Source organism: Mastomys coucha, unplaced genomic scaffold (genome assembly GCF_008632895.1).
Source record: "Mastomys coucha isolate ucsf_1 unplaced genomic scaffold, UCSF_Mcou_1 pScaffold14, whole genome shotgun sequence".
NCBI classification, from domain to species: Eukaryota; Metazoa; Chordata; class Mammalia; order Rodentia; family Muridae; genus Mastomys; species Mastomys coucha.
The window spans coordinates 83,110,316-83,131,631 of NW_022196896.1; the positions used below are offsets into that span (position 1 = coordinate 83,110,316).

General features: G+C 40.1%; 1 protein-coding gene across 4 annotated transcripts in view; it reads right to left on the reverse strand.

The window, feature by feature from the left end:
• Positions 1 to 21,316, reverse strand: part of Satb2 (SATB homeobox 2) — a 181,324-nt gene that overhangs the window by 5,022 nt on the left and 154,986 nt on the right. The window lies entirely within an intron of this gene.

Below are 21,316 nucleotides of genomic sequence, written 5' to 3' on the forward strand. Positions count from 1 at the left end.
GTGAAGCCTCTAGTTAGTGATACTCATTGGTCCTCTCAGTCTCCTTGTTCCTCAGGTGGTGTAGAGAAATGGGTGGTAACTTGAACTGGATAACACGCCCTTTGTCAAATTAAAAAAAAAAAATCTTTATCTTCTTTTAGTTCTGATTTTGCTCTTTAAATATGATTATTTTAAGTAATATATGTAAATTTTTCAAGCAATTTAAAGATATAACTTCTGTATGTTTTAAATTTTAATTGACTGCTTTAACCACATTTAGATAGGCATTTTAATATCCCTATAAACTAATTAACCCTCTGTTTTGAACATACTTCCACATTTCTATTTTTTAATTTTTAATTGCAAGGTTTACTAGCTAGCTGTTAAAATTTAAATATTTCTCCTTTTCTTTTCTTTTTTTCATAACTATCCCTCTTTTTATCTCTACCTATGCCACATATTCATAAGAGAAAACACTAAGTGGGCAACTTTATGCTGAGCCTCACCCACCACCATTATCACTACATAAAATAACTTCCATTCTAATACGAACTTATTAACTCTATGAAGACAGGAAGGGGGACTGTCACCCAGCGGGGAGACTTGGCCAGCACTGGCAGCCGACCTGCAGCTGCGTGTCATAAAATTAAAAGGCAGCAATGGTCATCCCTGCTGAGACCTGTGAGGTCAAGTACAGAGCTGAGGACCACAATGACTGTGCTCAGGTGGTGCTCAACTGCCTGTATCCTCTCAAGGTCCTTTACGACAACAAGTTCACTTAAAAACAACACACTCTTCTGCTTTACAAATTTCTAACGCCTTATGAAAGGTTCTCCCCAGTCAGGATTCCAAATTACACATTTTCTAGAGTCCATGGAGAATCAAGTCCAAGCAATACAGAAAAAGAAATGTATGTAGCCACCCTTAAAAAAAAAACACCATGGTATCATCATCATCCCTGTCACCTTTCCTCCCACCACAGGACTAGCCACGTGGCCCATTTCCTAGCTAAGAACCAGCACTGGCCTCAACACAAGCAGCTAAAGGTAAGAGAATCTGCCATCTGCAACATCTCAGAGGCCTGTGATGAAAGCGTACTTTATCACTCATGTGAAAATGCCAGCTTTTTATAGAGTTTAATAAATAGTAGAGGAGATAAGATATGGCAGCAACAGAAAAAGCTTGTCTTTTCACATTACTACTACTAATTATTAAACACTGATGAGGGGCTTGCTGTGGTGGCCCATAGCGGTATAAGCATGTGGAGACTTGAAGAATGAAGAACCACAAACACAAGGCCAGCCTGGGCTACATAATGAGACTGCCTACTGTAATAAGCTGGTGGCTGGTAGCAGAAAGAAACTGAAAACAAAGAACTATAAAACAGTGGACTAGCATCCAAATTGTGCTGACCAATTAGAGGCAATGTTCTTAGTGTTTTCGTTACCACTTTCAACTAAGAACAAACTCGTGTGGTCTGATGTGGTAAGCTGGCATCAGCAAAAAAGTGAGAGCTCCCTTATTCCAACGTCCTAATTATCCCCGCCAGGGAGAGTGGGGCTGCATTGCAGGCTCCCACGGCTCTTGGTGGCTTTGACAACAGGAAGATGTGTGCTTGGGGCCTAGGATGTGGGCAGTGTGAGCATGCTAATAATAAATAGAGCTCTGTGTCAACAGGTGAGGGGCTCAGCTTTTGGTGAGAAAGAGGACTGGAATCAGGGACAAAGCACACTCCAGCCGGACATGTGCTCAAGCACGAGTGGTCCCTATTAGAGCAACTGCGTTAATTGGAAAACAAAAGAGAATTAAAATGCTCCATTTTCTAAATTATGCTTGCCTTCTGTAGTAAAAGCCAGTAGAACGGTTCCATTTAATTGAATAATTAGATTGGTTCTTAAGGGGCTTTCCATTGTGCACCGAGTAGATTTAAAGAGATTTTCCAAAACTATACTTTGAAGTTACTATAATCTTTCTGCATGATAGCATTTGTTCTCCTTAGGCCCTACCAGTTGGACTACTCCACTTCCCCTCGTTTCTTAGAACAGAGCACTGCAATACAAATGTACAAAGAAGACAAATGTGAAACACCCAATAGCAAGAATAACAGCATGGGCTGGCTCACTGCTTATTTGGTTCCAGGCAGTCTAAAATAGATAAATATAAATGTAATCCTACAATTCTTCATGAAGGTGTAATCTGGACCAAGAACTAACTGGGAACACACTGCATGGGAGGGTATCCTCTACACTGTCAAGACTATAGGGAGTAATCAGGCTGGGAAAAAAAAAGGGGCTCCCAGGGGATTTGCAGATCATAGACTAGAAAAGCATTTCTAGAAACAAATACTGGCAATAAAAATTTCTCCTAAAATGAAACGTACTCTCTGACTGCACAATACAGAAGAGCGGGCTGGTGGCAGGTCAATACAGGCATAAAGTAAGTTCTAGTATTTTCTAATAGACACGAAAAGATCTGTCAAAACACACAATACAAAATGAACATCTCTAAAAGTGATCTGCCTTCTAAGCTACATAAAGGGCTGAGTTTTTTGCTTGTATGCTGCTACTTGCCAATGGCGGTCTGCCTCTCACTTCAGTAAGCCTTGGTTTTCCTGTCTGAATTTGTTACTGAATGCTCTCTGTTCCCTTTTAGTAAGTAGAATGGGTCAAGGCTAGTCTGTGTCTCCAGAAAAATACCATGAGAGTCACTCCACTGATTCTTGGTGGACACACTTGCAAGCAATCCCATTCCTGAGTTCACTGGACAGTTCTTGCATTTATTTATGATTAGCTAGGTTATTTTAATTTTTCAAGTTTTTGAGATTATAATTATATCACTTTTCTCTTCTATTCCATCCAAAGCCTTCCATCTACTCTCTTCTCTGCTCTCTTTCAAATTCATGGACTCTTTGCTTGTTCCTGTGTGAGTGAGTGTGTGTGAGAGAGAGAGAGAGAGAGAGAGAGAGAGAGAGAGAGAGAGAGAGGGAGAGAAAGAGAGAGCATGCATACTCCCAAATCTATATACTCTGCTCAAGCTGTATACTATTATGTGTGTGTGTTTTCAGAGCTGGCCATTCACTGGTGTGCCCCTCCCGAGGGAAGACCCCTCTTGCTCTCATCATTCCTTTGCTGCCTTTAGTTCTTGTGTTGGAGTGAGGCCCTCCTTCTATATTGGCATGGAAGTTGATGCCATCCTTGCTTTGGCTGGTTTTTAACATCTACAGTCACATAAAACCTAAGTAACAAACACAAAGGTACACTGTCTACAGCCAGAAAGAATACTGCAACCTCTGAAAGATAGGTCCTAGTAGTTTCAGTCATAAAAGCCCCAAAGTTGAAAGAATGCAAGTGTTCCTCATGCATACAATGGGAAAACCAGGGTATTATATTAACAGAGATGTTAGACCAACTAGCCCACCATGGAGAAGCACCACAAACTTACTGTTGGTTGAAAGGAGTCAGATGCGAAAGACTAAAGATTCTACTTATGGGAGAGCCAAGAAAGAAAGAAAGAAAGAAAGAAAGAAAGAAAGGAAGGAAGGAAGGAAGGAAGGAAGGAAGGAAGGAAGGAAGGAAGGAAGGAAGGAAGGAAGAACGGAAAAGCAAATAACACACTGCAATAAGAAAGCCTGAAGCAGTTGGGCATGATGGTGCATGCCTTTAATTCTGGCCCTCGGAAGGCAGACCAGGCAGATCTCTCTAAGTTTGAGGCCAGCCTGGTCTACAGAGCAAGTTCCAGGACCAGCAGCAACACCATGGGCACATTGTCTTTGAGAGTTACTGACTGAAAAATTAGGAGACAGTCTTTGAGAGATGCTTTGGGAGATTCTCTGCATTGATGTGGGCATTGATTAAAGGAATGAAAATGTGTCTGAAAGATTATTCAGCTGTATGTTTAAGAGCTATGATTTTTACTATGTGTAAATTGTACCACATCTCAAAAAAAAAAAAAAGTTTATGGATCCAGAACCAGTGTGATGTTGTGCAGCTGTGAAATATATCAAGCAAGAAGTTTGAGAATTCAAGGCTAGCTTGGGCTACATATTGAGACTTGTTCTTACAACTAGGCAAAACTTTTAGGGTCCAGGAATTAATGTTTAAGGTGCAGCACCATCTTCCTGTGATTTTCTAACATAATGAAACGCATCACTTTGTAAAGACAGCTGTGCCTTTACTCTCAACCTTTATGTATCCATTAATTCTTCTCGGTTCTTTTGGGTTTTGGATTTTTCTGTCACAAATGCATTTAAGGCATTTCTATAATGAGATTCCTGGAAAGCATATTTTAAAACCTCTCTCTTTTTCATAGCATCATTTGTTTTCAACATAACTATGGTGGGAGGGGGCCACAGTAATGAAATATACAAACTCCAGTGGTAGAACAGCAGCAGTCAGAATGGATATTAGCATCCATGAAATCTAAGCCAAATGCCCCAAATATATATGTTTTATATATGTTATATATGATATAGATCACATATATACTCTATTTCATGGTAATCCCATATTTTCACCCATTTTATAAGAAAACCAATCCAAATATGTTGAGGGACCACAGCTTATAAGTAACAGAACTTGCAGTTCTTCTAAGTGAACGTGAAGCTCATGAGCAGAGTGTACAGAGGTAAGCTGAGTTGATCCTTAGAACAGATGGGAAGCAAAATCCTAAATCAAACATCCAGAGGAGGATTATGAGTGACAAGGAGGCAGTACAGAGGTGGAGGAGGTGCTTCAGAGAGGTAGGTGACTGGGGAAAGCTCACCCAGGAAGCAGCAGCCTAGGTACAAGGTCTGGGGGGTGCGGGGGGTGGGGGAGTGGGGGTGGGGAGGGTAGCACTTGGATGAAAAGTGCTCCAGACAGAGGAAGCAATCACAAAGGACCAAGAGGAGAAGACAAGCACATGGCATCTGAAAAACAACGCCAGCACACTGGAGCATGCGCTCCGATGCAGCAGCAATTGCTGCTGGCAGCTTTACATTTATTTATTTCACATGTGTGCCAATATGTGAGCATGTCTGTGGAGAGAGGTCAGAGGTCAGCCTTGAATGTCTATTCCCTGGCACCATTTACTCTCCATGCCTCCTTTTTTGACACAGGATTGCTCATGGGTCTGGAATGCACTGAGGAAGCTAGACTGGCTGGCCATTCAGCTGCAGGAATCCACCTGTCTCAGCCTCTCAGGTCCTGGGATTAGAAGCACACTACCATGGGTTCTGGATATAAATTCATGTCCTAGTTCATGTAGCAAAAGCACTGTAGCAAATGAGCTATTTTTTATCAGAAACTCCCCCTTACATTTAAAATAATTAAATATATTTTTAAAAAGCCGTCAGTTCTTCAGTCCCATTAGCTAATCACAGGTGCTTGGGTGCCTCCTTCGTGCAATGCTAAGATGGAACACATGGACCAAGGCGTTTCCTTCCACACTTACACAAAGTACTGGTCCTGCACCGTCATGTAGTGACAACAGAGAGACACAGATCCAGTCCTGGAGCATGGGGAGCTTAGCATTCTAACATCAGGGTGATACAATACCCCAGAGAGACCTGTGAGCATATAGTTTATTCTAGCCAAAACCAGAGCTTGAGCTGTAAAATACTATACTAAGACAGAAGGGTAAATACCTGTATGCCCATGTACTAAATCTGAAATATTCAGTATATACTGTTACTAGATCATTGTTAAATTATCCCAAGTAGAAACATTAGTATAAAGTAGCCAGAAATGTGCCTAGACATTTCTACCCTGGAAGAAATAATCACTCTACATTTAATTGATGGCTGCCTTCTGCAGCTGTGGCACTTACCATACCTAAAAGGAACTGTGTTTACAACAATCAACCTTTAATTCATAGAGAAAAAAGTAGACTCATGCATCAAATATCTGAGTACTTAGGGGGTACCTACAACAATTGGTCCCATTTATTTAGAAGGCTTCTAAATAAGGAGTTCTAGGTCCAACAATTGAGGGTTGGTGAATAAGCAAGCTATGGGCAGGACATAAACAAATTAAAAGTTCAAAGCCTGATAATCTCTCTGAGCTGAGACATAACATGTGTGTATATGAATAGACACAAAACTAACAGCGCAGGGAGAAAAGTTGTAAATATATTTGGAAGGAATACCATCTTTCAAATAGAGCCTTAAAACCTTCTTGACCAGTTACAAAGCATAGTTATAATATGGACACATGTTGCTTCTCTGTCTTAAAACTAAAAACTTGGAAAACAGAAGGAGCTCATGGTACCATGACAAAAGCCGAAGGAGAGAGAGATAAAGCCCTCTTCTTAAAACTCTCAGCGTTCAAATAGATTTTGAAGGCCTCAATGAAAACCAGCTGGGAGCCATGTGTAAAGTATAACGGTTCTGGCCTGCAGGGGAGGAAGTAAGATCTTGAATGATTAAGTTTAGGAAAGTATATAATTCACTGTATCATTACGGGGTGAACTGGATTACTTATAATAAGCCAAGACTTTGTGGTCGTTTTTATATAGAGAAAATGAGAAATTATTACGGAGGTGACTGTAGAGGGTGGTGGGGGTATGGTAACAGGTTAAAGCAGCTTTCCAGGTGGCTGCATGTAGCTCCCTAGGACAAGATTCACCCACAGAAGCAAGTCTTGCTTGGAGCATAAGGCACAGCAGCAGGAGGTGACAAGGACAGGATATCTTCTGTCCATATCTACGAGGTATTAAAGTCAAAATATCTTTTACTCACTTTGTTTTACCTCATCTACGCCAATTAACATGAAGTACTCAATTAAAAAAAAAGGAAAGTATTCCTGCATCAAAAATTCCAAGAAAAAAAATACATGAACCAACGAGAACAATTGGTCGAAAGTCCTTTGGCATAAGTCTGCTGTAGCATACCAAACACAAGAATGATTGCATGCTATTATTTTTACCCATTACTATATATAAAATGTCCTGTACTTGAGGTTTCAACAACTTAGTGGCAAGTTTCCCTCTACCCCATCAAAACCAATAGTAGAGACTATTAATTTGAGTCTAAAAATTCAGCAGGGGAAACACCTAACATTGGTGATTATAAACAGCACAAATTTTGGACCACGTAGCTTACCCACTGGGCTGTGAATCGCACATCTCATGCCTAGCTGAGAGCTCAGGACTTCTTGGCTATGCTGCACTGAGCCAATCCCACATCCTCTTGTCTTTATTTCTAGCTTTCCTCTTACCCCTGCTGAACACTGGCTCTTCTTCTTCTTGTTTAATCTACATGCAGTAAGTAAGGACATTGTCACCAAGAACAGGATGGTGTGTGTGTGTATTGTGTGTGTGTGTATTAATGTTGTTGCTATTTCCTCTCTTCACAAAAACTTCTAGGGCACTAGATAAGTCATAACATACAACAGTGTAGAAGTTTCCAGCAAGTCTGGGGTATAAAGCTCTGGATTCAAGGCAGTTCTGACTCCACGTACCACTGTTTGTCAGCCCGAGACAAGCTATTCTCTAAGCTCCAGTGTTTGGCCCCTTGGAAGATCTTTTTTGCAGTATTAGGAAGAAAGATTAAGTGAGATCATCCATATGAAGTATTTAGCAGAGGTCTGACCATAACTAAAGCCTTTTAAAAGAACAATTTTCATTTTAAAGAGGTTTATTTTTATTAACTATGAACATATGTATATGTGAGTATGTGCATGTTGAATGTAGGCGACTGTGGAGGGCAGAGGTGACCTCTGGAGCTGGAGCTACAGGCAGTTCTGAGCTGCTGGGAATCAAATCTGAGTGTCTGAAAGAAAACAGTACATGTTCTTAACCACTAAGCCATCTTTCCAGCTCCAAGCAAGTTTCATTTTTAAAATGTGAGTAATACTTAAAGATCAATACTAAATTCCTCCTGCATTTTTTTCTGTCAATATGTCTATTACTCAAACCATTGGCCCTTTGCCTTAAGGGTCCAGATGGATAAAAGGACAGCTCTGCTAGTAACTTCTCCTCCTTCCTTCATCAGACTTCATAAATATGTGTTCTTACCATGGTACCTGGCGCAGGGAAGCTGCCTCAGGAGGATTTGCCACACAGAACTGAACCTCAAAGCCAGAGTCCCCTTTGAAATGGTATCTCCAGTCATAAGCTGTGTGGACTCTTAGGGAGCTAGTCCTCACTAGTGGTTCTTAAAATGAGATCCATGGACTGGTGAAACTATATACTGTATGAGGACACCCATGACATCAAGCCTACTTCCAAGCAAAACTAAGGTGCTACTGCTCTTTGCTTTGACTGCTAAAATTTACACTAAAGACACAAAACTACAGATGAAAATTAGTGATGGTTTAAAAGATGCTTTTTAGAAATGCTAAATTAAGAAGCCTCAACATTTATAAATCTGCATAAATGAACAAGCTAATATTCCCCAAGTGACTAATATAGAATACTTTAAAGTTATAAACTAGCAAAAGAGATCCATTCGAAGTTTAATGGAGACCAATGAATAAAGTACAAAAATATGACATATTCACCAATATGAAATATGACCAATATGTTGGCTCAATTCCATTTGGCAAATTCCATTTTGCAAGCAAAAGCACTGTCACTTTCAAAGTCTTGCTAAAATATGAAAAAAAAGAATTTCTCAATTATTTGGAATGCCTGTTAAACTATCTCTTGCTATCCTAACTATTTTATCAGCTTCAACCAGAAGCACATATCACATTAAGCACACAAGCAATTCTGAGAATCTAGTTGCCATGCATTAAAGCATTAATTATCAGACATTAAATATCTGACATTAAAATATCTTCAAATGTATATAAAAGGCTGGTATATATTAAGTTCTAGCAATATGTTTTTCATAAAATATATCCTTTACACACACACACACACACACACACACACACACACACACAATTACTTAAAAGATCACAGACTCCTCATTTGTAAAGGTTAATCACCAGTAGGGTAAGACTGATATACATGGCATATTACTGAGGTCATCAATTGCAAAAATGAAAGTGGGTCACAAGACCAAAAGGATTAGAAACTTCCATACTATCTGAATTACACTTGAGACATGAGCCTGACTCTCTCTAATGATTATCAAGCTTTTTACTAGAACATTCAAAATAGATTCTGCAGCTGAAAGCATCCTTGCTTGAGTCAAATCATGTAAGGTCCCAGAGCAGGGCTGTAGGGAAATCACACACACGTTATGATTTGCCTCTTGACTTTATCACTCAGAGACATTTTCACAGGCAAAACATATTCTCTTAGACACAACTCAGTACTATTTTTAGCTTCAAATGATGTTACTTGTGTTGGCTCTTATGGCTGTAATTTCACATCCTAACATTATAAGGCTTATTAAAAACTATGGTTTAGTTCTGTTGCTTTTTGGGCGATTATACAGTATCCTAAGGTCAAAACTCAGGAAATATGTTATTAAAAACGAGTACCCATGAAGTGAGGACAAACTGCAGACTACAGGTGTTAGATTACATTTTGACTCCAGGCGGGTTTAATATAAGTGGGTTTTCTTTGTACAATTGCTCTTAGCACATACAGTTGTAGGAAGGGGATTAAAAAAGGGAGAGAGAGTGTGTGTGAAGCTCAATAAAGGAAGACCATGTCAAAAGAAATCAATACAAACAAGCAAACTGATAGGAAGTCCAACATGGAAATCCATGTTCAATATCCTCGAGCCTTAGTCTGGCTTTCCTGTAATATTGTAACCAAGACACTATGGGAAGACTGTGTATGCTTTTAATGCAGCTTAATAACTGTTTCTCAAAATAAACACTTTGGTCAAAGATAAAAGCATAACAACGCTGTGACACAATAATCTGTTAAAATAAACTTGGTTTTGGAGGAAACATGGGACTTAAAACAGCCTTCGGCTTATAGCATTTCCTCCTCAGTAATAAATTGAGAACAACTATGCCAACAACTTTGGAATAGTTTGGGGTAAAATAAATATGTTGCAGTTATTAATAATGGTCTTCGGAATGGCCAGAATTTGTGACAATCCAAGAGACAGCCCAGTGAAGTACTTCCTTCATCCAGCTGAAGGAACCAAGAAGGTAAGAAGAGCGAAGTTGAGATGAGTAACTATGTCTCGATTAAATGGCCACCAAAGGTTAAGATGAGTCCATATCGTCCTCTAAGATATCGTTCTCAACATTCCTAATGGTGCAATCCTTTACTATAGTTCCTCATGTTGTGATGACCACAACTATAAAATTATTTCTGTTGCTACCTTATTAACTGTTATATTGCTACTGTTATAGATTATAATGTAAATATCTGTGTTTTCCAATGTTCTAAGGAGACCCCTCTGAAAGGTTTGTTGGATTCCCCACCCCAAAGCATTTGCAACCCACAGACTGAGAACCACTGTTCTAAGATACTTCGTAGTGCATAAACATGGTTTTGTTTGTTTGTTTGTTTTTTCAGGCTCTTCCTTGCCCCAGATACTCTATTTTAGAAACAGCTTTTGACTCCATTTTAAAAGAAAGGAGTGACTGAAGCCTCTTTAGCTTGTACTCATTCTGTAAATGCAAACAGGTCTACAGATATATTTTTGGTGTGCTGTGCGCTATGAAGTAAGTTAATATGAGCAATTATGAGTAGAATAATAACAATCATAATAACAATAACCTGCCTAAACAAGATTATATAACAAATTGTTATTGTTGAAATGGATAAACTTGATGTATTTACTCTTCTCCAATAAATTACGACACTGCAGAAAGACAGGAATGTTTGCTTATGTTTCTGGCATAGAGTGGTCGTGATACCAAGAAACACATCAGGACCCAAACTAAATAAGCAGAGGGATCTAGAGAGAGATGATTTCAGTGCTTATGAGCACTTGTTGCTCTTATAGGAGAATGGGTCAGTTCCCAGGACCAACATAAAGGCTCACAACCATATGTAAACCTGTTTGTTCCAAGGGACCCGATGTCCTTTTCTGATCTCTGTAGGTACCAGGCATTCACATGGTGCAAATATATACATGTAGGGAAATAGTCATATATATATATAAAATAAAATTTAAAAATCTAAAAATTAAAAACAAGCAGACCAGGCAAAGAAGATTGTTTTCCCAGTTAGACATTAAGAAAGGCAAAACACGGACCACACGTTGAACCTAATGGAAACTCCATCCTCCCCTTCATCAGCTTCATCTGAGAGCCAAGTTTATTGATCATTTAGCAATAATGTAAGTAAAAAACAATTCCATAAACATGACAACATGATCTGGACAAGAACTAAGGAAGATGAGGTTCTTTAGCATGTCTAGTTCATGACTGTATATCCTGATGCCTAAGAGGAACCTGGCCCACTGAGCAGTCCCACATGCCTACCATTTTCTCCTATTTGTACACCACTATCACCTTTATCATGTCTTCTTATCAGATAAAACTTGGCCTGTACTTTCACAGAAGAAAAAAAAAAGGCCTATCTTTTGAAGGCAGATTTAAGGCACAGGCAATGATAATATCCTGCAAAGATTTCATATTTATGTTAAAACAGTAAAGAGGAACATGGAAATGGCTGGCAGTTACTCTGAAAGCCTGATTTTTTAAGTCAACACGTCTTGCTTCACTGGTGTAAGTGGAGAAGGGTGGTTCTTGTCCCAGCCTACAGGAAAGAAGTTGTTGAGTTAAAGATAAGCAGAGTCACTGACTAGCAAGGTGAAAGGTTAGGATGACTTGAGTAACAGGAATTCAAACAGCATCCAAAGAAACAGCCTAAAAATTCAGAATGGCTTCTGGATGGCCAAAGGCCAAGAGAGAAAGATGTGCTAAGTTTTCAGGTTAAGATGACCACCAGAATTCTGAAGCAGTTAATCTAGGTTGCTAAATAATTCTCAAGAGAAGTAAAAATGTGACCAAAATGCAAACAAATTGGTCAACGCCTGGGAGATGTGATTGGTGAAGTCTCAAGTTGGGTTTTAGTAAAATAACAAAATGGGGGTGGTACTAGCCAATGCCAGTCACACTGTTATAGCAGAAGGTGTAAATTATTTGAAGAGAATGCTGAACACATTTGGTTCCCTATTTGGGGCCAAGGGGCAAAGGTGGGTTATTGTGTGTCTGAGGCCCATGTGTGACATGGAATAGGCCACATTTTCTGTATAATTTTTACAGTTGGGACACTCTAAAGGCAGAACAATCTGACAGTTATGGTTAGTGAAAATATTAGATGTTCACCAATAATATATGACCTCAGCATATTTCTGCTTTCTGGATATAACCACTTAATAACAGGACTTGGGAAAACTGCACTGCGTGAATCAAACACATAAAAGTACGGACATGCCTTTTATAGAAAGCAGATCTTAGGCAGGGCATTATAATCAGTGACTCTGGTAAAGGACAAACTCTATTGCATTACCACACCACTGAGATATTATAGTTTATTATACCCTAAAGACTAGACTGGGTAAACCAAGTCAGATGATCTAAGCAGGGCTGTTCCTCAGACCATGAAGCAGAAGTCACTGAGCCAAGATTCCTGGTGACTTAGTGTCTAAAAAGTGTCAGATGAGGGCTCCTTAAACACAAGGCTACTTCTCAGCCTTCACTGACTCCCATCAGTGGCAGGCCTCCTTGCTGACTTCCAGAGAAGAACACAGAGAAATTAAATGGCATGAGGTAAAGCTTCCCAAAGGTTAATGAGCTATCAATCCAGGAGTATTCTTCTTCAGGGCTAAACTCCTTTGCTATTGGGGATATTAGCTTTGCATCCTCCATATCAATGATTGCTCTAACTGAAACAAGGTAAGGGGAGCCTCTTGCATCTCAACTTTGTGCCAGGACATGTAGTAATAGGTGGGGGCCCTGAAGGACCAGGCCCTCTTATTTAACCATGAAAAATGAGACAAGAAAAACAGTCTCCTCCTCCCAGGATGGTGACTGGGAACAAAATCCTCAGTTCCTTATTCCCTAGGGCAAAGTGACTGGACTGGAGGTTCCTTTTCCCACAAGAAAGATTCTAGTCTCTAAGCTGTAGAGGACTATGGTGTTCCCACGAGGCCAGTTATTCAGCATCCTTATCTACTTGAATTCACACAGCAAGTCCACTTTGTCTACAGGCCACACTGCCTTGGTTCTTCTGAGCATATTTGCTTACCCCATGCTGGTCATCCTCATAAGCTGGAACTGTCGAGCGATTATACTTTCAAATGTGAATTTGCTTAAGGGTGGATTTAATTTAATAGCTGAAAACTCAGTGCAAAACAAATATACTTACAAATGACATTAGCAGGGAATTAATCATTAACACTCTTGATTGGTGTTCCAAGACCAACCCCCTACGTTAGCTACAACCAAGATCATGGAGTTCCCACTGACTGATTCCCTCATCTTAAAGTCAACATCCTGCCCACCCCATGTGTTGAAGAGGACTCCCTTCTATAGAGCTCTTGTGGGAAGGTTCCATTCTCTAGATATATGCATGTTCATATATATATATATATGTACATATATATATACATATACATACATACATATATATATATATATATATATATATATACCACTGAGGTCTTTACAATCTCTTGCTTGAATGACCAACTCTTCCTCTTAAAAGACCTCCTTGCCACAGCCCACAGAATACCTTTCCAAAGGCCTTCAGTGGCCTTAAGTCAGGCCAAAGTCTCTTTGAGTGTCCAAGAAGATTGTCACCTAACTGTAGCTTATTCCTCTACCCAATCCTCGCTCCTTAGCCCCTGCCTTGTAGGCTTCATACCAACCAGACCCCTGTGCTCAGAAACCCCCTACTCCTGGGTCTACCTTCTAGGAAACTCCTGTAAGTGACCCTGGACAGTCCCCTTCTGGGACTCTTCTGAGTCCTCTCACCAGTCAAGTTTAGCATCCTGACAATGTTTTTTTGTGGTTCACTCTGTACTTAACTCTGGGTGACAGTCATCTATTCTTGAATACCAACCACTTCACAGGACAAGGCAGAAAGCCTTCAATAGATAGTTGAAACTTAAAATTTATCATAAAATGTCCAGAATACTTTTGTAGTAAAGAATGTCCCATTAATTAAACTGAAATCTTGGTGAAAGAGTACATGCTTTCTGAAAAGACTTGGATTAGAGTAGTTTGTAGTAACTCATTACATGCATACAACACTATATAGCTTCCAAGTCTCCCACATCACTGGGCTGGACGCGGATGACACGTAGGGTGTTACTGTTGTTGGTCACTGAAACTGAAATATTTACTCATTTGCTTCTCTCTCTGTCCCTCCTCACACTGCAAAAATATTTATGTTCTCAGCTGATCTCACAAAGCCTACAGGAGGCAGCTGCTATGACCAGAGAAGTTGCTGCAGGCAAGACAACAAACAGCAAACAAAACTTGGAGAATCCACGTAAGACAAAGAAAGGGAGTCTTGAACCAAGAGAGAACCCACAAAAGGAGCCCACCTTTTCTTAGGAAGCCTATGGGTCCTAGTGATCTCTTGAGGGGGCTCTGGCCCCTCACTGAGATATACGAGAGTGTTATCTAGCTATAAAATGCTGTGGAAAAATACTGAATGCCTTTTCCAAAACAAACATCAAATGTCAATGTGGTTTTCCTTAGAGTGGAATGAACGAAGAGCATCTGAGTGAAGACTAAAGTAACAAAATCAATTCAAAGGTGCATTCTTGCCTTATTTCTACCCAGCCTCGCCAGCTTCCACGCCACACATTTCAAAGTGAGCAAATGGTTCCAAATAAGTTCTTTGCTGCTTTCTGACTATTTTGTAGCTTATTTATATTTTATCAAAATCTGTTTTTTTAAATATTCAACTAAAACTAAATAAGTCATGGAAGCTAAGCTTAGAAAGCCAAACATAAGCCACCTCCCATACCTACAGAGATCAAAAGGCATTGGGACCGCATCAAAGAACACTTTTGTTTTAAGGTGCTACCCTTTTAAGGTATTGTGCAGTTTTTAGCCTTGACGGGATCTCTGTCAGAATTATAATTCCAAACTGATGAATAAAATGCTATTATCATATTAAAACACTTGATTGTATATGACTTCAAGAACTCTGACTTTCTCTTTCTCAGAATGGATTTAATGAAATATTTTTAAAGTGGAGCTGGCAGAGAGAATATCGGCCAAGAGGCAATTCAGACAGCAGATGCAGAGAAAGCACAATTCACCATGTAGACTGTAGCAATGGGCATTAAATAATCATCTCTGAATAAACTCCACAAATCAATATGGCCCCGTTGCTCTAAACGAAGAACGGTATTGCCTAAAGGAAATCTCTAAGGTCAACCAGCAATTAACTGAAAGGTTTTGATTGAAAATGCTATTGACTGCTTTCATATCACACAGCTTCCTGGTTATTATACTTCATGGGCTAAGTAGGTGCCAAGACATTAAACTGTCAATAATCTATTAATACTGGACAGCTACACTCACTCTCCCTCAATCTGCAGGCAAATAGATTCAAGCCAAATACCTTGCTTAGAACCAATGCAAATTCCTCAGCCCTGATATGGAAATTGTATCTTCATTATGCCATTCTGAATGCCCTGAAGTGTCACTCAGTGTAAGAGAAATATGTAGGTAGAGATGCTTGTTCGCATGAGTTAAACTAACATTTGTTTTCTAAGAGACTGCTGAAGGATAGAGAGTGTGTCCTGGACCCTGCCTTCCTTTCTAAGTCATATTTAACAGTTCCTAAATGGAGCATAATAAACACTTTACAAAGAGGAATGAGAAGTTCTTCAAAGCGAGCCTGACAACCCCGTGCCTCTCGGCATCTGGAAAGCAGTTATATACGGGGAGGGGGGCTTTTAATGAATTTAATAGAGAAAAGCACTTTAATTAAATGCTGTCAAAGTGGATTGTATTAATGACTGTACACAGAGGAATTTAAAGCCAGCCAAGTTTATTTAGCAAATAGAAACTGGGCTTTCGAAGCCTGCAAGTATTTATGTTTCTACAGTTGGTGCACACTGAGAGGGTGGTGATGTCAAATGAAAGCACTGAGTTATTAGATATGATTTTATTTATTGTGTATTATTAAAGTTTCAAAGGCCTCAGGGGAGTCAGTTTCATTTTCAAAATGAAGCACTGTATCTGATCAGAAGGGGTTAAGGAAAGAGTCCTGTCCCCACGGTGGGTTTTCCTGCTCCTTAGAACCTGACTGCAGGTAATGGGTTAGCAGAGCAGGTGGGAGTACGGCCTGCTTTTGGGGCTGGCCAGTCAAAATTCATACCACTGGACAGCAGTGGCAAAGACATCAATGGCAGTATTTCTCCTCTGGCCATTTCCCCAATTTTTATTTTTATTTTTTAACTTTTCAATAACTTGCCCCCTAAACACAGTTCATTCTATTATACACAGCAATAAGCTGAAAAATGACCAAAGCTTTTAGAAATCTGCATGAAAATTTGGTCTCCATAGTCCGTTTAATGAAAACCATGAGGAGTACCATGTTTTACAAAAGTATCAGATGTTTGACTTGGGGCAGCAGGAAGGGGTACCTTCCTCTGTGTCTTCTACTTGGAGACTGATCATAGAACAGACCTATTATTAGTGATAGTATTTTTAAAACAAACAAAGAAAACATGAGCCTTAATGCATGAAAGCTGTAAAAGATTGAGAAGCTGGCTCGACTGGAAAATACTATGTGTGTAGCAAAATGATTTTCTCTACTGTTTGTACAAATGTAATTATCCATGATAAGCTATTATCCATGATACTACAGTGGTGAGGGATTTCAAGAAAGCCCATTGGAAGTGAGGGATTCGCCATTTGATCTTCCATCTCTGACACCACCATGTCTGAGATCACAAACCACTCACTCTGTGATTACTGCATCCTTCTTACAGTTATGTAGACAGCTTTGCAGGCTGTCTTTAGATTTTTAATTCAAAACACGAGAGAGGAGGAGAAGGGGGAAATGTGAGGATAAGAAAGAAAAACAGCAAACCCCTAAACGCAGCACCTACTTCCTCTTGAGAACAGAATAATAATCACAAATGCAGACTTTCAACTTTCTAAATAAATAATCTGATTTTTAATTCTCCCTGCACCCAAGCTATTTATTAATATCAGATGTCTGGTCTGTGTCTTTGTAGCTCTGGAACTTAGAAGTGCCTGTGCTTTTCCATCTGTGCCAAGATGTTTCAGACTAGGCTTTGAAAAGCTGCAAGTGCAGATGAATAGGACATGGATGAGAACTGATTACAGACGCCTTCTGTGCTTAGGACTGGCAACACGGAGCACTGGGGACATTACATGTCCATGTGGTGTAATGCACTCCTCTGGTCCATGTGGGCAAGTGTGCAGAGATGGCTGGGGTGCGGACCACCATGGGCCCAGTTCTAATTCTGTTCTGGGAAGGCAGAACACACTGGCTATCTTCTTACAGATACAATGACAGTGGCTTTGGTTCTGGTTACTCAGAACATCTAATTGAAGATGTAGCAAAGAATTATCTACCCATAGGACAGGATGAGGCAACTGATTCGGATTGAATTTCACACACGGAAGACTCAGTCACTCTGCTTCTTCTTCCTAACAGAGGGAACAATTGTGCCCACAGTGTTGCCACTGTGGTTCATTTCAGAAGTAGCTGACTTTTAAAGTATATATATTTTATAGACATAAATACCATGGTGTTTAACAAAATTTATTTATAAAAATCAAAGATGTGAACTACAAAGAAGTTTTCATTTTATTCTTTTCTCAAGTTGACTGACATTTATTCAGTTTTGTATTAGAGAGTGTTTAAAGACTGGCTCTCTGGAATTAACAGTGCCCATTGTCGCCTTAGCAAATTCTCAAAGTAAGGCCACCATGATGGGTTTTATGCCCTCAAAGGTGTACCAACAAGCCTCCCAATTTTCTGAAAATGTAACTGCTGCTATAGATTCTCCCCAGGATATCCCGGCTCTACCATGGAAAGTGATACTATATCTCTCCTTGGGTGAGCCACACACTGCTTCCTTACCTTTCTCTCTGCAATCCCTTTGCTTGGCCTGGCTTAGCTGTCATTTTCCCAATGTGATGTGATTCTGATGACTCTCATGCAGTAGACATTTCCACAGAAGATGGTATATCCAAAGGTGAAGGGTTATATGATTTACCGTGAATTTGATCACAAAACAGCTTGTGAGGAAATTGAACTTGTGGCCTCGGGACTGTTAGCCTAGCCAGCTTGCTTGATCCTCCCATTTCTAGGGTCAAGCCAAGTAATAATAAAATAAATGAATGTCAGAACTTTGGCAGTTTCTCTTTAATTGGAAGTGTGCTTTTCTATCATTACAAGAGGAACTTCCAGACTTCCACTTAATAAAAATCAGCAGTAGTTTTCAGCTACATTAGATTTCCTCACTAAGCAGAAACAGCTGAAGAGAGACCTCCAAAAGAGACCTACTGTAGGTAGGTTTGGCTTGCAATTTCAAACTCAGTGGTGGCTTTCTCCCACCATAGTCGGAACTCTCAGTCACGAGCAAAGTGATTGGGTCAGAGTCTAACTAATGTAAACTGTTCAGAGCCGTGAGATCACCAACTTCATGTTATTAACAGTTTACAAAACTGGTACAGACAACACTTTGGGTCCTGAAATCATGCGCCAAAGTCCTAGGTAGCAACAAGCATGCAGAAAATAGTAAATATTTAGGGAATGCTACAATTTGGATGAGCAAACTCCAAAGGCCTATGTGTTAGAGGCTAAGTCACCAAGGCAGTGTTAATTTGAGACAGTGAAAACTGAAGGAGAGCCTCCTTAGGTCCCTGGAGTTGTTTACTCCAAAGGTACTGTGGGAAACTCTGTCCCTTCTCTCTTCTGCTTCCTGGCTTAAGTAGTAAGCAATCTTCCCCTACCCTGCTGTTCCAGCCAGCCAGCCTAAAGTGATGGGCCACTTCTTAGCGGGTAACCTTTAGAACTATGAGCCAAAATAGCTCTTTTTAAATACATTTCTTTCCTCCAGACCAGTTAATATTTTCTTTTAAGTCCACAAAGACCAACATGGAACTGCTTCAGATGTCTGTTTAATATTGGACCAAAGATATTCAAGCTTAGCCACTGCATGGCCTTACAACTCCACAGTCTCAAAAACAGTCAACTTCCTAGTGGTTATCAAGAAGTGGATGCATCTTTTTGCCTTTTTAAGAGTGAAAGCATTGAAGAAGGAAGAGGAGATAAAGAAGAAAGAAGTAGAGGAGGAAGAAGAGGAGGAGGAGGAGAAGGAGACAGCTATTAACCAATTTTATCTTCTACAAATGCCATTTAATTCTTCCCCACAGAGGAAATTTACTCCAAGCAAAGAAGTATTACTTTGACTATTGAAGGACTTTCTACTGACGTAGACAGTCAAGAGAAACCAGAGTGCCTGGAGTCTTTCAATCTGTCTCAAAACAACTGTATAACAAGCAGACCACTCTCAGATATTCCTGTTAGGAAACCATAGACTGGCACCACCCTCAACTCAATTCTGGACTCACTGGACTAAAAATTATTTTCCTTATCCTTAATGAAGATGAATTAGACTACTACTGAGGGACTGGAGAGATGGCTTAGTGGCTAGAAGCACTTGTCGCTTTTGCAGAGGACCCAGGATCAGTTCCCAGCGTCTATGGATACGAAATCACCTTCTGGGCCCAATGGCAGTAGGCATCATGTCATGCACTGACACACATGTAGGCAGAACATTCATACATATAACATAAATTTTTTTCCCTAAAATTATTACTCAGAGTTTATCAATAGTTCTCAGATACCCTCAAGCAAACACCAGCTCATTTCAGCTGCACTGAATCTCAGGATAAAGGTGATTATTATTATTCCCAAAAATATTTCAGCAGTCACTATAATCTCTGAACTTACAGTGGTGGCCTTAGACATCAGGCCAGAGTTCCAGGGGTTGGGAGGATAGTTTTCCTCTTTACCTATGCACTCACTGTGATATGGCAGAGCCAGGGATCTATGGGCTAGTTAAGTAAAGTCCCTTGACAATTTTTATAGCTCTTTTAGAATAGGAGCAGGGGAAGCACAATAGCCCTGTCATTTGTATGTATTTGGAAATATTTTAATATTTAAATTTATGGAACAGGTTTACAGATGTCATCAGGTATCTAGGATACACTTCCTAAACTCAGAAAGGCAACTGGGCTTGACTGTCCCGACAATTTCTATGTCACTTTGGTTGGGATTATCTCTGGGATTTGTGACCTTATCTGAGTAATGAAGCCTAAACCAAAATATGCGAAATCGTCACCTCCCGTGCTAGTCAACAGAGGCAATTGCTGGGAATGTCCCAGATGGGAAAGCCCCTCTCTGCAGACTGTCCTGTGTTTTCTTCTGTGAAGAGGGAGACGCCCTCCCTCCCAAATCAGCAGTGGTCCATGAGTGAACAGCACTCTGGCAGAAATGCTAAGGAGAAAATGTGGAGCGGAGCTCCTGAAGTGTTTCCCTACGTTCAATACAAAGAGACTAGGTTACACCACCAACCTCTGAAGGGCCACAGCCTTGGTCAAGGCATGCCCAACAAGCCAGGTGGTTTGGCTGGTACCCTGACAATGAATTAGCCCTTCCCCAGTGCCACATAAAAAGGTTGGAGAAGTCACTCTGGGTGGTAAGAATGAATACAGCCAGGACACAGACACGAACAAAGTGTCTGTGTGGTCAGGGATATAAATTAAGGGTGGAGCAGACATACTACTTATGCATCTGTTTTCCATCAAAATAATTTTGAAAAACACCACTTGATTACTAATCAGCAGATGTGATTTTGTAGAGCTATGTAAATCACTCTGGACTCCAGAAGTGACTCAGAATGTCTGCTGGCTTCACACCTTCAAACAGCCTGCATATGCGTGTGTGCATGCAAGTGTGTGTGCGTGTGCACCTTAAGGTAACGGCACTCCTGAGAGGCTCCATATACTTTAGAGTTGCTACTAGATTCATTCTGAAAACAACAACAACAAAACAAAAACAAAAAGAAAAAGAAAAAGGAAAAGACCTGAAGCAAAGAGATACTATCCTATTGGAATAAACCAGTAAGCAGGACCTGTGTGCTATTGTGAGACTGAATATGTAGAGCTTAGAAGAATATCTGCTACTCTGCTACCCTGGAGGAGTTCAGTAGTTGTTAGATTGAAGAAATAAAAACCATGAATAAAAACCACTGGAATTTCTCAACAACTTGCACTTTGAGAACAGGTTTATTGGCCACTTTCAAAAGTTGCATTGGGGAACATCTCAGGAAGTATAAAGGATGGAGGACATCTCAGGAAGTATAAAGGAGAGGAGGACATCTCGGGAAGTATAAAAGGATGGAGGACATCTCCGGAAGTATAAAAGGATGGAGGACATCTCGGGAAGTATAAAAGGATGGAGGACATCTCGGGAAGTATAA